Here is a 17,371-nt window from a genome sequence, read left to right as displayed (position 1 = left end):
CTCTCAGAACTGTGCTCAATGAATGCTGGCTAGAAGGGTGACTGTGGCTGTACAGTGACATGGCTCATGGATATAGGCTCTTACCTCCATAGCCTCTTCAATGGGAGAAGATGTACATATGGCTGGACACATCTCCATGAAATTAATCTATGGTGAGATTAAACCCGCTCCACTCTTTCATGAGGCTGGAATTCTTTGCACATGTGTGTACATGCATGTGTGTTTTGGAAATGGGTGGGTGTGGGTGAATGTCAGGCCTTTTCAACCTGACATTCAGTGGTCAGGTGTCAACTTCATCTTTCCTTGTACAACTTATTGCACTATCTTATGCCTTTGCCTTCCATAGTCTGCTTTTGCTCACCCTGTTCCCTCCTCCTGGACTGCTTTCTTCCTGTCTCTGCAAGCTCTACCCATCCTTCAAGGTCTTCCTTCATGAAGCTGTCCCTGAACCTCTCCACTGGGAGAAATCTCTCCCTTCACTCTCCATCTTCCTCCTCTCTTACGCTTGTGTCCCTTCCTCCCCATTCCCTTGATCTGTTTCTGTTCCCCTGCTGAACCATGGATTCCTTCAGGACTAGATCCTGTTCTGTCCATCTCTGTGTCCTTTGCACTGCATTGCTTTACTTGAAATAGATTCTCAACAAACATTTCTTAGGCAATTAAACAAATTCATGGCTCAGAGGATTTATTTTGACTCATCAGACTTTACTTTTTCTGGGGTGAGAGATACGAGGCAGGAACCTGGTCTGGAGCAATAATGGCCTTTTTTGCATTGGTTGTTCTGGCTGTGTGCAGATGCTTCCACTTGTACACCAAAACCTGCACCTGCCTCTCTGCACACTTTCACAGGCATCCATGAGGCCTGGGTGGTTGTCTTGGGTGTGTATTTGTTGGGGGGGGGGCGTTACGGTGGCAGCCCAGTGCCCAGTGATGGATGAGGGGGGTGGAGGTGACTTTCCCAGGGGAAGATTAGCGCCTGGCAGCTATGATTTGTCTCATGCCCTCCTGTCCTTTTGCTGGGCCCCACTGCAGAGTCATTCATTACAGAGGCTGCTGTCACAGACTGGGGGCAGGGGCTGAGCAATGTGTGCATGTGTGGGGGGTGGCAGGCAGGACCCCTTCCTTAGGAGAGACTCTCATGCCAGAGACCAGAGACCACTCTGACTATACAGCAGCTTTCTGGAGTTCTGAGAGAAGAGGACCAAGTTGTAATTCACCTTGTAAGACATACCACTGCACTCAGGGGCAACACTGTGTGATAGGGTGGGGAGGGGCATTTAGTTATTCATTCATTCACTTGGCAAAACATTTTACTGAGTGCCCCCCAGATCTGCTCTGTCCCTTCCAGGAACTCACAATTGCTGAAGGAAGATGGGCATGTACACAGACAGTGTCAGGAGGGAACAGGGGCTGGTGTGACAGGTGCCCTCCAGCCTGGGGCACTTGAAGGCAAGTGAAAGGCCATAGGGGATGGTGGAAAGAGCATTGAACTTGGAGGCTGAAAACTTAGGTTTGGGTCCTGGCTGCATTACTTACTAGTATTGTGGCTTTGGGCCAGTCACTTAAAACTTGCTGATGCCTTGGTGCCCACATCTATGAAATGGGGCTGTGTTAAAAGTGAAAAAGCTGTCAATGTGCTTTTTTATTTTTATATTATTTATTTACTTTTTATTTATTTTTGGGACAGAGTCTTGCTCTGTCACCCAGGCTGGAGTGCAGTGGCGCAATCTCGGCTCACTGCAACCTCTGACTCCCTGGTTCAGGCGATTCTCTTGCCTCAGCCTCCCAAGTAGCTGGGATTACAGGCACGTGCCACCACACTCAGCTAATTTTTGTATTTTTTTTTTTTTAGTAGAGATGGGATTTCACCATGTTGGCCTGGATGGTCTTGATCTCCTGACCTCGTGATCCTCCTGCCTCGGCCTCCCAAAGTGCTGGGATTACAGGCGTGAGCCACCTTGCCTGGCACAATGTGCTTTTTTAAACTGGAAGGTACTGTATAGGTGGATGGGATCACTGCTTTGTCAATTCTGTTGCGGGGAGGGGATGGGGGTAGGGCAGCCAGATGAGATTCTGGGAAAAAATACAACCCCTTCCTCCCAATCCCCACGTGTTTATACAGTCCCCTGCAGTTCACAATTCACTTTCACACTCTGTTTTTCTCGTTCCTTACAACAACTTTGCAAGTCAGGTCAAGGCAGGCATTATTGAATCCCATGTTGTAGGGGAAGAAGAAGCTCAAAGAGGATAAATGACTTGCCCAGGGTTAGTGAGCCTAGTTAGTGGGTGAGCTAAGACTGGAATTTGGTTCTTTCTGATACCCAGGCCCAGTGCTCTTTCCCTGCTTCTACACACCAGAGCTCCTCCTCTCTGATGAGCCCCTCTGTCCCTGCTCTGGTCTGGATGACATTGCCCCCAACCCCCTGGGGCTCCCGTCCCATAATGGATGTGGTACCTTCCCCACTCCATGCACCTTCACTGTGCCAACTCATGACCACTTTTGGACACAATAATGTCCAAAAGTAGCCATGAGAGTAGAGAGAGCCCTGTAGGTTAAGAGTGTTCGATGGAAAGAGGAGACCAAGTGGAGATTTCCCAAGGGCTCTCACCCAAAACTGGCAGGCCAGCTGATAAATTAGTATGATAAGGAGAGAAGGAGAAAACTGAAGAGAAAGGAAGGAAAGAGAAGAGAAGGCAATAAAGAAAGACAGAAATAGAAAGAAAGAAAAGAAGAAAAGAGAGGAAAGAAGGAAGGGAAAGGAAGAAAAGGAGAAAGAAATGGAAGTTGGGTGAAGAGCATGAAGAGGGAGTAAGAGAAAGGGGAAAATAAAAGAGAATGGGAATAAGATGGAAAGGAATCCAGGAGAGATAAGTAAAGAGAGAAAAGGGGAAGGAAGGAGGCCAAAGAGGCTGGGGAGGGCGCTGGGGGGAGGGCCAGCTCCACTCTGGCAAGGGGTGGGAGATTGAAGGCTGAATCGCAGCAGGCAGTGGAGGAGAGGAATAAGTCATAAACGCTGCAGGGGCAAAGGTCAAATATAGACTGATGGCTCCATTGTTTCCCAGCCGGTGAGGAGGACCCTGTTGGGGGCTGCTGAGATGCTTAACCCTTCCCTACCCAGCCCTTTAATGGTGAGGCAGGTGTGAGGATGCAGAGTGAGAAAAGCACCTGTGTGTCCAGGGTGAGGATTAAGGGGTTAGAGTTGGGATTGGATGGGGGGACAGGGTAGGGACTGGGTCTTGGATGAAGGGACTCAAAAGTCCTCTCCACTTCAACTCATAGAAGGTAGAATAAAATGAAAACACGCCACCTCTCTTTTTCTAACAGTGGTAGTCCTCTTTCGCATCTCTGTAGAGATTTCCTAGGGAAGAAGGAAGTTCTTGGGAAATGGTTGAGTAACATCTATCAACAATAATAATAAATAGTATTAACAATATAAATAAATGTCTACTGAAGAATAAAATGAAATTCATATTAATTAATGTTTATTAACCATTAATACATGCTATTATTGTGCAGTGCTTATGGATTTGAAAATAACTTTAACAAACATGTTATTAAATCTAACAATCCTGTGTGATAGGTATTATCAGCACCATTTCATCAGTGAAGAAATTGATGCTCAGACTTGTCCAAATTGTGCCAGTTAGCAGCTTTCTGAATCCTAATCCACAGATCTTTGCACTACCCAGAATTTTCCTTGGGCAGTATCATATTCACTATAGAGGAAAAACAGAGACTGTCAGGAAGTGTTTGGTTATGAAATGACGCTTGCCAGTCGAGAAAGCCAGATGTAGTTGGTTAGAGAGGGGATGAGAGGATGACGTCTGTCCGTGGAACAGGTCTTCAGAACCACGGACAGTTCTCACACCCCCGTTTCCACATCGCCTCTTTGCCAGACTATGAAGCCTTGGGTGGGTGGGGAGGTGGTGCGGGGGTAATACCACCAGACTCCTTGAGCCCTCCCCTGGGGAGAGCTGGGGGGCTGGAGGATGGGATGTCTACTCCTTGTGGGCTGTAACTCCACCCCCCACCCCATGATGTATAGACTGACAAAGGACTTAATGCTGTGAATACATAAAGCGGCAGAGGCCTGGGCGGTGGAGGGTGACAGCTGCCCTTTAATGCTTGGCTTTTTAAAGATCATGGTAGAGTTCAGAAAGTATAGTCATGAGGTTTAATGATTTAATGGGGACGACTGGGGAGCAAAAATAGTTACTGCGCCCTGGGGAAAAGTGACTCCTCATACATATTACTTTAGCCTAATGGCCTATAACGCCCTCCCCCCGTGCCCGCGGGGGGAGTCACGCTACATAGCCGCTGTAATACCGAATGGCCTGATTAAATGCATATTAAACAATACTAAATTGGGAAAAAAAAGGCAGAGGCGGTGCTAAATGTATTTATTCTGTGAGGGGAAGATATGACTCCTCCTCTGGCATTGGATGCAGGAAGTCCTCCTGCCTAGCTAGTTCCCCAAAATATGTGGTGTCCCACTGAGATTCAGAGGGAGGTAGGAACCTCATTTCTTTGGGAAGAACTTATGGGGGAAGGCACCTCCAAAATTAGAGGGAAATGCTATACAACCAAGGATCTGGAATGCCAGGAGTAAGAAGGGTCCACAAGATCTACTGTCCCAAGAGGCCCCAGGGATTCCCAGCTTGGAGTTCTGTCCACAGATATGTGGTTTGATTCTAATCAGTCATTTTTGAGAGGGTGCTTTTCTGTAAAATCAGGGGCTACTTTGGGATTCTTGGGTCCACTGTACTGGTCTCCTTACCTGGAAACCACTCCCCTCCCTCAACATGGTCCTGGTCATCAGTTTCTAAGATCACTGATGAGGCTACAATGAGAATGAAGCCTTAGTTCTTCAATGCACCCGGGTTCTACAGACCATGAATACATGCTAGAATCACCTGGGTAGGTTTTTAAAATACCACTGTCTGGATTATTCTCCCTAAGAGATTCTGATTCACTTGGCTTGGTGTGCATCTCAGGTGTTGGTATTTTTTAAAAGATACCCAAGCGAGTCCAATGTGCATCCAAAGTTGAGAATCACTTCAGTAGAGTGTCAGAGCTCGCAGAGACTTTGGAAAGCACCCAGTTTAAGTTCTTTATTTCAGAGATGAGGAGTTGAGGCTGAGAGAGGCCATGGCTTCTCCAAGATCCATAGAGATGGACTGGACTCTTGACTCCCAGCCCTGTTTCCTTTCCATTGCACCTCTTCCTTTTTTGTGGTAGAATGAACAAGGTCAGATCAGAACCAGTGACTATGAAACATCAGAATCCTGGCACTGCAGCTCCCCATCTCAGACCCAGGCAGACCCAAGATAGCATTTTTTCCCCGGACTTAGGTAAGAGGGATTCTTTGGTCACTCAGCTCTGTCTGAGACGTCAACACATGTTGTTTTCTTACCCCAAGAACCTTCCAGACCACCTCTCTGGCCCCTAATCCCCTAGGCCCTGGCTGACCTATGGTCTCACATAGTGAAACATTTTAAGAGCATGGGCTCTGGAGCCAAGCTACGTGGATTTAAAGCTTGGACCTGCCACTTATTACCGGTATAACTTTGGGGAAGTTAGTTAACACCTATGCGCTTCAGTTTTCTTATCTGTAAAAGGGAGATAATAACAGCACTCACCTCATGAGACTGATGTGAGGATGAAATGAGTTAATATATGTAAAAGTACTTAGAACAGTGTCTAACATGTAGTAATTGCCATGTAATGATAACTATTGTTGATTTAACATTTTAAACATGCCTCCCTATCGAAGACTGCAAATGCATTAAGTTGTTCATATATTTATGTTTGCCTTCCAACTCCAAGATCCTTAAGGATCGATTCTAGGGTTCACATGTCAGAGATTTTGGCTCTCTCAGATCCTGAATGGCCTCAGGTTCTAGTCAGGATCCAGGTAAGTTCAGACATTGCCTTCCACAAAGTGGAGGAGAAAAAGCCTTCCAAAGCTTGGATGGGGAGAGAGTAAGGAGGACAGGAGCATGGTTATGTAGAAGCTCAGCTCCAGGCAGAGTGCCAAGATGAAGGTTCTACCTGTCCTGTGGGGATGCTTGAAATGCTTAAAGATACCAAAGTAGGTGGTGATGGCTGCTAGACCCAAAAAAGCCCACTGGCAAGTGAAATTAAACAGAAAGGAGTCCTGCTTCTGGTTTCCTCGTGGGAATAGTGGTGGCCCTTGAGTGTCCATTCACCTTTTTACATACTCATAGCCTGACTTCGTTGAGGCACAATCTGATTTCCAAACTGAGCTTCCTGTTTGCTTAGCCACTGACTGGGATGCAGTGGGACAGGCCCCCAAACCATCCAAGGCATGGGCTGCAGTCCATAGTGCTCTTCCCTGTTCCTGGCAAGCACCTGTCCATGTATCATGGGGAGAATGAGACAGCAGTATGGGCTTCAAGGAGGCACCATCTTCTCACACTAGTTTCTGAACTTTTAGATGCTTTTAGTATAGAACTTTTAGTATAGGACTGTGCAAGAGTAGCCTTCCTAACATCATCACCAATGACTACCCTTCCCAAGCCTTCTATCCTGGAACACAGCCCTACTGTCCCCAATTCATGTTGCTCCTTTTGACACTCCAGTCTTGGCTCATACTGCTTTCTTCATCTGAATTGCATTTCCCCATAATTCCATGCCCAATTTCTGCCCTTCCTTCAAAGACCAGGTTAAAAGCCATCGCCTCTAGCAAGTTGCCTCTGATTCACCCAGTGGAATGGTCTCTCTCTGTCTTGAGCACTTTACAATCTTTATATTTCCCTTTCTCATTGACCTGATCACAAATGGCCTGGCGCCACCATTACCTGGATTCCCCATGGCTCAACCACTAGACTCTGAGCTTCTGAAGGGTATGGGCTCTTGTCTAACCAATCTGCATGTGCCCCACACTCTACAGTCTAACACCAGGCTTGCCCAGAGTTGGTGTGTATTCTCAAACAGATGGGTGAAGGGTTGAGTGAATGAGTGAGCCTCCTCACCTACCCTGAAGATCAAACCTCACATCAAGTAAGAAGGTAAGAGTTAGGCTTCCCTAGACCTAGTCAGAAAGACTTAAAAGGGGTAGAAGACATCCTACTAGAGGAGTCAGTTCCAACCCCAGACCATCTGCTCGGAGGAGCAGGGAGAGAAGGAGAACTGTGATTGATTCCTCCTTTCTGTTCCACCAGATACCCCTCCACACACTCACACACAGCGTCACACACACAGACCTCACTGCTTACTCTCCTCCCTTCCTCCTCCTTCAACTGCATTTAATGTAAATGCCCATTAAAAAAAATTCTCCCCTCCCTGTCACTGCATGGGCCAGACCCTCCCACCCCCAGGTCCCTGACGCTCTTAGATTTTCCTGCTGCCACGTTCCACCCTGAGCCATGTCTTCTAGTATTTTGCTTTCAAATTGTGTCTCCTGCCATTTGTGCCACATTTAAAATGCTAACAGTACAGAATGTCATTTACAGAACCGGGGCGTTTGCTCCGGAAAATTAATTTGACTTATTCCTTCTGCCTGTTCCTATCTCCAGGCCAATATTATGCTACTCATTCTACAAGAGTAATACTTAATGAATAGGACTATTAATAATGTCAAGGTCCGCAGGGGCCTGGCGGCTAACGGATAGGCGTAGACGGAAGGAACCCATCACCTGACTCCTGGTTTAATGTCCCATGAAAATATCAGGCACTGCAGTGTAATTATGGAGCAGGGAGAAGCGAGTGGATGACGACCCAGAGTTTCTTAAATATTTTTTAAATTAGTTGATGCTTTTCCTTTTGGGGGAGGAGGATGTTTATCACCCCCCCCCACTCCATTTTAGTTCTGGTCTGGAAGAGGAGGTGGACCTATTTTCATTAAACACACTCATGCATGCACGCGCGTGCACACACACACAGTGAGAGAGAGAGAACAATATATAACACAGAGATGGTAATAGCTACTCTAACCCCAACATGTTGAGATATTGTGTTGGGTATGAGAAGGGGGAAGTGGAGAGCATAGGTTTACATTTAACAAAAGAGAAAGGCACAAAGAAGGAAAAGAAAAAGTGGAATTAAAAGATCTGATTTACAGAGTATTCCAGTGATCCTCCTTTCTTCAATGCACTTCCTCCTTTCCCAGTGCATGTAGAATTACCAAGGTAACAGGGCTTCTGCAGAAAACAAGAGGTCCTTCATTATCTGCAGCCGCAGCCCTCATCATCCCCTTCCCACAGTCCTGAATACCCAAGGAGAGGAAGAGTGGCCATTGCTTGAAGGCTGATTCCTTTCAAGCCCTGAGATTATGGCCCTGGGTTGGCCCACATGGCTGCTTTTATAGGAATGGAGCAGCAGGATTGGGCAGGAACCATGGGAGAGGGAAGAGGGGAGGGATGGGGGAGGCCAGGACTGGGGGCAAAGGAGTTGGAGTCGGAGTCCTGTGTGTCAGTCTCATCTCGTGTGCAGAAGTGGATAAGGATATCTGCTTTGCAGAACGGTGGTGAGGCCAGGAGATAATGGGTGTGAAGGGCCTGGGGCTGGGGCTGGCACACAGAGGGGCTGATAATGTTAGTCCCTTTTGTCCAGTTCACAGATGGTGCAATCAGGCTCCACCATAGCAGGAACCAGGCATCTCTTCCTGGTGCAGAGCTGAACAAAGGATACTTGCCTCTCGCACTGGGTGATGTGTGGGAGCTTCCAGTGTAGTGGGGGAACCTCTGCTCTGAGGGGCCCTCAGACTCCCATGAAGGAGTCATGTTCCTACCTGAGGCCCCCAGTCTTATGGAAGAGACTCAGTTTCTGATCTGAGAGGGACTTCTGGTCTGGTGGTGGGACCCCTGTCCTTGGAGGGTTCCCATTCTTTATTTATTTATTTATTTATTTATTCATTTATTTTGAGACAGAGTCTCGCTCTGTCACCCAGGCTGGAGTGCAGTAGCGTGATCTCAGCTTACTGCAAGCTCCGCCTCCGTGGTTCACACCATTCTCCTGACTCAGCCTCCTGAGTAACTGGGACAACGGTGCCCGCCACCACGCCTGGCTATTTTTTTTTTTTTTGTATTTTTAGTAGAGACGGGGTTTCACCGTGTTAGCCAGGATGGTCTTGATTTCCTGACCTCGTGATCCACCCGCCTTGGTCTCCCAAAGTGCTGGTATTATAGGCATGAGCCACCGCGCCCAGCCGGAGGGTTCCCATACTTATGGAGTAACCACAGTGCCTTCCACCAGAGAGGTGTCCAGTCTTATGGGAGTTCCAGCCCCCTGGTCTGAGAGGCATTTTAGTCTTACGGGAGAAATCCAGCTTCCGATCAGGGTGGGGGCCTTCTAATCTGGTTGGGGAAACTGGGCCCTTACCCTGGCAGAAACTCCAGTCTGATAGAGGAGACACAGCCTCTGTTCTGGAAGGCCTCCCAGTTTGATGGTAGAGATAAATTCTTGCTCCATGGGAGCCTAAATATGGGGAGGGGTGTATAACATTTGGCATAGCAAAATCCCAGTCTAATGAGGGAGACAGAGTCTGCCTTTCGAGAGGTTTCAGTCTGATGAGAGAACAAGATGGCCTAAAGAAGGCCCATCTGATAGAAGAGACCAGAGCCTGCCCATCAGGGAGCTCCCAGACCCCTGGGGAAGACAGACCCCTTGGTCTCAGGGGATGCCAGTGTGATCAGGGAGGCCTTCTCTGCAGTGGCAGATCCCCTGGTCTTATGGTCTTGTTGGGGAGACATGGTATCCACGGTGGGGCAGCTTCCACCCTTTACAGGGATGGCAGGGCAAGTAAAGGCAGGCAGACTGCAGAAACCCCGAAAGAGGGGAGGCACAAACCGTTCAGTTCAGCTGGGAAGATATCGGCTCAAGCCCGTCAGAGTGACAGATACCCGGGGAGGCTGGGCGTGCTAAGCTGGACCGGTCCGGCCAGGCTGGAAGCCTAGCCGCCCCCTTTTTCTCAGTGCCTGGAGACCACCCGCCTTTTCAGCACCACGGTCAGCGGCCTCTTCGCAGGCGCGCGCCCTAGCCCCGCCCCGAGTTGGGCTGGCATCCAGCCTCCCGGCCCTTCCGCGTGCCCCTCGGCCCATGGGGATCCCGGGCTGGAGGCGTGGGTGGGGCAGGCGGCCGGGACGTGAGAGGCGGTGGGGCGCCTCCTCCGCGCGTCTCCGCGAGTATCTGTCTCCCCCATGCGTCCGCTGCTCCTCACAGAGGCGTCCGGAGTGCGTGTTCGCGTCTTTCTCGCTCAGCGGCTGCGCCCGCGCCCGACCCTGCCAAGAGAGGGGACACTTCCTCCACCTCATCCCCTACTCCAGGGTCAGGAAGGGGGTCAAGGCTTCCTCTTGGGGTCAGGTCAGCGGGAGCAGGTCAGGTGTCTCTGAAGGCATGGGTGTGTGTGTGTGTGCCTGTGCACGCGCCGCGTGCGTTTGGGGAAGAGATCATCTTACTACCATGTCTTCTTGGGCCACTGCAGTACAGAATGATCACGAGAGGAAATCTTCCTTCTGGCTCTGGATGCCCTGCTCACCGCCTGTGTGGGTCAGGCCTGGGTCTGTAGCTGATCTTGCGTTCCCTTCCCCAATCTTGAACTGCTTGTGTGAGAGAGTCTGTGCAGGGACATCTGGGTTCTGCTGGGGACCCTGAGGAGCCCATCCCATGCCAGCTGAAGGTGGGGAGATCAGGGGCCCTACAGACATTCTGCCCAGCCCTTCCTCCTTTCTCTCCAACACCTGGTTTGGGCCCCTTAACACCTGAACCCTAACAGATCCAGGTGGTTCAACCAGACCCTGCTCATTCCACTCTTCGTACCCCCACCTACCAGAAGCAAGGTAGAGGGGTTGAAGGGCCTAGACACAGAGAGACACCCCATCTCTATCCCCACCTCCGTCCTCATAAAAGGCAAATATGGAATCAGCAAAAAGAAAAAAAGGCCAAATAAAAAGTCATAAAATCATCCAATTAATAATTATTCTGATGGACTCATCAGAATTCACAGCTGGGCCAAGAAAAGGGTGGAAGGAGGGGGTCAGAGAGTGCAAACGTGGGGGGCGCCTTCTTGTCCCTCACCCTCAGGTGAGAGTGAAGGCGCCTCCTGCCAAGTTCTCGTTTTCTCATTCGCTTCTTCTTCTTCTTCTTCTTTTTTTTTTTTTTTTTATGGGGCATCCTGAGTGTAAAAAATATGACTTGCCTTTATGGTGCTCCAACAGGAATGAAGCTATAAAATTATGAACAGTTTTTATGACGGCTATTCGGGGGATGCTTTTATATTGATGGTATACAGCCTGAATCTGTCTTTTTTGCATCCCACCCCCCTTCCCTGGGCAGGGAGGGGAAGTCTGTGTAACTATTTTTCATGCATTTAATATATTAATTATCCGGTAAATGCTCCCCAGGCTGTGCTCGGGACATTGGAGAGTGACAGGTTCTCAGCGAGCCTCCGAAGGCAGCGCATCAGCCTGCAGTGTATTATGTCGGCGAGGTCAGGGTGGGGTTAATGTAACTTTTTATTTGCTGATTTTTCATAGGCGGGAGCAAAGCCGGGATGGAGGGAGGGAGAGAGAAGGAGGGAGAGAGGGAGGAGGGGAGGGAGGAGAAGGTGCCACGAGAGCAGAGATAATGGCGAGGCAGATCTCTCCACCCCCAATTCACCTCTGTCAATGCCAGGAGGTTTGATTAGGTAGGAAAGGAGCAGTGGCCTCTCCCACTGGCTCCGGCATCCAAAGCCACACACTCCTGGTGACACTCCTGGGCATGAGGCTTTCCCTTGCTGCATCTTGCACCCTTGAATGCAGGCACAGTGTCACCTTCTGACTCCTTCTCACTCGCTGAAACTGAAACCCCGGCTCTTGGGTCTGGAAGAAAACCCGTAAGATTACCGTGGGAGTGTCTGGCCAGCTTCCCTTTGTATACTCCCAGATAGGTGCTTACACACAGCCACGTGGACTTGTGCACACACGAGCCGGCTTTGTCACTCGAGTTCGCATTGTGCCTCCTGCTCGACACATCAGATTCTGATTCCTTGCCCATTCACAAAGCACAGCTTCTGGCGATTAAACAAGGGAAGTGATGAACAGATCTCACTGGCCACAGTTTCTCTTCTCTGTCAATGATACCAAGAGCTTTCATGCCTAGACCCGAGACCCTGTCCACCCTGCAAAAAAGGAAATCTGTCAGCCAACCCATCTCTGTCTGGAAAGTCTGGGGAGGGGGCTGTTCCGGAGGCCCCATGCCCAGGTCACCACTGGGCCTACGTGTGCTCCAAGTCTTGAGAGAATAAAGGCTATTGCTTAGATCAGACTGGTACCTCTCTGTTCCTAGCCTCTTGCCCCCGCCCCGCCATCTGCCGGCCCCAAGAGGGCAGCACAGGTGGGTCTTCACTTTGACGGTTAGTGATCATGAATACCTGAATCCTGGCTCCCCAACCCTTTGAAGCCTTTATTTTGGTTTTTGTATAGTTTTTTTTCTTCTTTACTGTAAAAATGTGTAATCATTCAGAAAAGTAGAAATATTGTTAGCATTGTTATTTTAGGATTGGGATAGACACTTTTGTGTGTTTAACCAGGAAAAAGGCAGCTCCTGCTGAACCAGGAGCACAGACCGCTGGGTTCAGGGCCTCAGCTCTGCCTAGACATGCTGTGAGATGCCTCTTTGTTCTTCACCAAAGAAGACAAAGTAGGGGCAGGATAATCCTGAGGTGCTGCAGACCCACCTACCTTTGCTGACTGAGGACTCAGGAGTGTGTGCGCACATGCACATGTCCTATCCCCCTCCAACTAGAGAAGTTAGGAGCTTGAGTTCTAGAAACAGGGTCTTTGCTTTGCCACTTCCTGCTCTGTGACCTTGAGAGAGTTCCTTTCTTGCTTTCAGATTCAGTTTCCCCATCTGTAAATTGGGGCTCATTATATTAGGGGTACAGCCTTATAGGAATGTTGTAAAGAATAAAGCAGTTGAGCCGTGTAAGGTGCTTAGCTCAGTGCCTGGTACAACACTACTGCTGTTGCTATTGTGATTACTACTATTATTATTTTGATTCTACCCATTCCTACCTGCCTTTTTTCTTTTTTTTTTTTTCCATGGAGTGTTGCTCCGTCACCCAGGCTGGAGTGCAGTGGCGTGATCTCAGCTCTTTGCAACCTCCGCCTTCCAGGTCTAAGCAATTATCCCACCTCAGCCTCCCAAGTAGCTGGAATTACAGGCACTTGCCACCACGCCCGGCTAATTTTTGTATTTTTAGTAGAGACAGGGTTTCACCATGTTGGCTAGACCAATCCCAAACTCCTGATCTCAGGTGATCCACCCACCTTGGCTTCCCAAAGTGCTGAGATTACAGGCGTGAGCCACCACACCCAGCCACCAGCCCATGTTTTATACAAACCAAACCCTGTGGAGTTATCACTCTTCTACAAGTTTGCAAATTCTGCACTCCAAGTGGCTATTTCCTCTTAGGCATTTGGCCTGAGTTGTGGCATACCATGCGATAGGTGTGCAGTGATGTGTAATTGTGGTCCAAACAGCAGAGCTTAGTAGGCAAATGCCATTGCCATCTCTATTAAGTCAGCATGGGGGGTATCATTAAGGACACAACATTATTGGGCACCTATAGAGGGCTGGGGGTGTCATGTCCATTACCTCATTTGTCTTTCTTAATGGCCTTATGAGGTGGATGCTATTATTAAACCATCTCACTGGTGAGGATCTTGAGGATCAGGGAGATTCAGTCAATGACATGCCAGCCTGAGGTCACCAGGTGATAAGAACCAGGGCTGGGATTTAAGGCCACTGACTGCACAGCTCGTGGGCTTTCTGTTTCTTCAGGCTGCCTCTGGTTCCATTTTTTAAATGATACCAACTAAAGCAGTGAGAACAACCTTGTGAAAATCTAAGTGCCTACTATCTGTCAGACACTGGTGAGGGGCTCATGGGGGCTCACAACAATGAGGTGTTTTTGCTGGTCTGGAGGAGTCTGGAGGCCACTTTGGGGAGATAAGACATTTAGTAATAGTAGGAGTAGTAGTGCCACTACTCATAATATCAATAACGTCAGCCACAATAGTTAATGCTTACTCTGTGTCAGGCACTTTTCCAAGAACGTTATTCCACAGCCCCATAAGACAGATATTGTTATTACCCACTGGTCTGTAAATAAAATTCTGAGGTCCAGAGAAGTTAAGGTGTGCAGAACTTGCACAACTTGCTAGTGGAAGATTCTGTGTCAGGACCAAGACTGACTCCAGGGGTGACACCCTCAAACTTGTCATCTGCTGTGTGCCAGGTGCCCACTTTTCACAATTCCCTTCCAAGTTTGGGATTCTTATGCTCACTTAGGTGTATGTAAATGTGTTGGCACTTTTGTAACTTTTATTTTTGCACAAGTATTTAATGAGAATATTTTAAGTGCTGTGTTACTAGCCATAATGACAGTGACTACTAAATGTCTTGGTAGTGAGGTTTGAGGGCCTACTATGTGCCAGTGTTAAATGCTTTGTTTGCATTACCTCTCTTTTTTTTTTTTTTTTTTTGAGACAGAGTCTTATTCTATCACCTAGGCTAAAATGCAGTGGCACAATCTCAGCTCACTGCAACCTCTGCCCTCCGGGCTCAAGTGACTCTCTTGCCTCAGCCTCCCTAATAGCTGGGATTACAGGCATGCATCACCACGCCCAACTAATTTTCATATTTTTAGTAGAGACGGGGTTTTACCATATTGTCCAGGCTGGTCTTGAACTCCTGACCTCAAGTGATCTGCCCACCTTGGCCTCCCAAAGTGCTGGGATTACAGGTGTGAGCAACCACACCCAGCCTCTCATCTCATTTTCTCAACATCCTTACGAGGCGGGTAATATTATTGTCACCTCTGTTTACCACATGAGGAAACTGAGATTTTCAGTTGCTTGAAGTCACACAATAAATGATGAAGCCAGGAAAATGGTTTAAGTCCAGGCAGTCTATCTCCAGAGTTTGAGCGCTTAACCTAAAGCTCTTCATGAGAGAGAAGCTTATGGAATCCGAGGGAGAAGTTCCTTATCACCTCCCTGCACCCCACTCACACTCTCCTCCTCCCCCTCAAAGAGCTTCGAGGTAGAATTTTCCCAGAACCTTTATATATGTATGACAATGTATAGAAAGATTTTTCCTTATAAATGTGATCATTCTGTTGTATTGTTCTGCAGATTTTCCTCCTTTCATGTTGATATATGTAGACCTAGTTCATTCTTTTAACTTCTACCTAATATTCCACAGAATGGACTTACTATAATTCACTCATTGACAGACATGTGGATTATTTCTGATTTTTTGATATTGAATGCAATGAGCAATGCTTCCTTGGGTATTCTAATACAGGCTTTTCATGCACATGTGCTCAGCAGCTAGAAGTGGAATTACTGAATGGAACAGAATGTGCCTTGAATATTTTTCTAGTTGTTGCCAAACTGTCCTCCAAAAGGGCTGCATGCTCCCCGCAAGGCATATGGGAGGACCCCCATTTCCTGATCCGTTTGCCATTAATGGCTATTATGCATATTTTTTCCATTTTTGCTAAACTCGTATATGAAAAAAAGTCTTCATTGTTTTAAGTTCCCTGGTTACTACTGAGACTGGGGATGTTTACATTTATTTTCCTTTTTTTCTGTCTTCTTTACTCTTTTTATATCCCATTGATGCCTATGCTTTGCCCATTTCTTGATTGGGTTGATTAATTTCCTGATGATTAAAGTAATACGTGTTAAACAAAGAACATCAGAAAACACAAAAAATAATAAAGAAAATGGATATCACGCATAATCTCACCATCTGGAAATAACACTTGGCATCATATTGGTGCATTTTTGCCACTCTTTTTCTCTGTGCAAATATATGTACTTTCTTTCTTTCTTTTTTCTTTTTCTTTTTTTTTTTTTTGAGATGGGATTTTGTTCTTGTTGCCCAGGCTGGAGTGCAATGGCATGATCTCAGCTCACTGCAACCTCCACCTCCCGGGTTCAAGCCATTCTCCTGCCTCAGCCTCCTGAGTAGCTAGGATTACAGGCATGAGCCACCACGCCCAGCTAATTTTGTATTTTTATTAGTGATGGGGTTTCTCCATGTTGGTCAGGCTAGTCTTGAACTCCTGCCCTCGGGCAATCCGCCTGCCTTGGCCTCCCAAAGTGCTGGGATTACAGGTGTGAGCCACCACGCCTGGCCCAATATATGTACTTTCAACCTCCATTCCTAGCATGGCCTGGTATATATGGCCTTGGACCATTTTCTCCACTTGTCACTATAAAGGGGACATTTTCCTATGTTATTAAATATTTTAAACACTATTTTTATATTTGCTTAGTATTGATCCAATTGATGTGTTAAAATTTAATCATTATTCTAATTGCTAGACATAAATAGGCTGTTTCCAGTTTTCTACTATTATATAATAAATAATGCTACAGTGAACATCTTTGTACATAAATCTCTGTCCACATCTCTGATTATTTCCTTAGGATAGATTTCTTCAAGTGGAATTGCTAGATCAAAGGGTATACATTTTTAAAGATTTTGATCCATATTGCCAAATTGCTTTCTAGAAGGGATATATCGATTTCCATCCCCATTCACCATGTATGGGACATATATTTAACTGCACACTTTACAATGTAAAAAAAACCACTTTTCAATTGGGAGGTAAATGTATCTCTTTATTGTCTTAATCTTCATTGTCCCTTGCAGGGAATTTAAACATATTTTCCAAATCTCTTGGCCATTTGTATTCTATGAATTGTCTCTCCATGTTTTCTGCCCACTTTCTACTGGACTTATCCTCATGTTTTAGACAAAGAACCTGAGGTTCAGAGTAGCTGAGTAACCTACTCACAGTTACACAGTTGGCAACAGCCACAACCAGAATCCAAACCTCTCTTACTCCAAATCCTGAGCTCTTGCCCTGTGCTGCTTCTCTATGACTCTAGAGCAAGAATCAGCAAACTACTGCTCAGCCTGCTGTTTCATAAATAAAATTTATTGGATCCTGGCCGCACCCATTTGTTTACTATCATCTATGGCTGTTCTTGCACCATGGCAGAGGTGAGCAGTTGTGACAGAGACGATATGGCCAACAAAGCCTAAAATATTTACAATTGGTTTTATATAATTTTTTTTCTTCTTTTTAGACAGGGTCTGGCTGTATCACCCGGGCTGGAGTGCAGAGGCGTGATCTCAGCTCACTGCAACCTCTGCCTCGCAGGCTCAAGCGATCCTCCCGCCTCAGCCTCTCGAGTAGCTGGGACCACAGACACGTATCACCATGCCCGGCTAATTTTTTGTATTTTTTATAGAGACAGGCTTTCACTATGTTGCCCAGGTTGGTCTCAAACTCATGAGCTCAAACAATCTGCCTGCCTTGGCCTCCCAAAGTGGTGGGATTACAGG

General features: G+C 47.3%; 1 protein-coding gene across 1 annotated transcript in view; it reads left to right on the top strand.

The window, feature by feature from the left end:
* The first annotated feature begins 896 nt into the window (after window positions 1-896).
* Window positions 897-17,371, top strand: part of AATF (apoptosis antagonizing transcription factor) — a 370,250-nt gene continuing 353,775 nt past the window's right edge. The window contains exon 1 of the mRNA XM_077969533.1: window positions 897-902. The gene's annotated coding sequence lies outside the window, so the exon portion shown is untranslated. The remainder of the gene's footprint in view (window positions 903-17,371) is intronic.

This window comes from Macaca mulatta, chromosome 16 (genome assembly GCF_049350105.2).
Source record: "Macaca mulatta isolate MMU2019108-1 chromosome 16, T2T-MMU8v2.0, whole genome shotgun sequence".
NCBI lineage: Eukaryota > Metazoa > Chordata > Mammalia > Primates > Cercopithecidae > Macaca > Macaca mulatta.
Note: the sequence above shows the minus strand (reverse complement) of the source record. Positions and strands in the feature narration are given on the sequence as shown.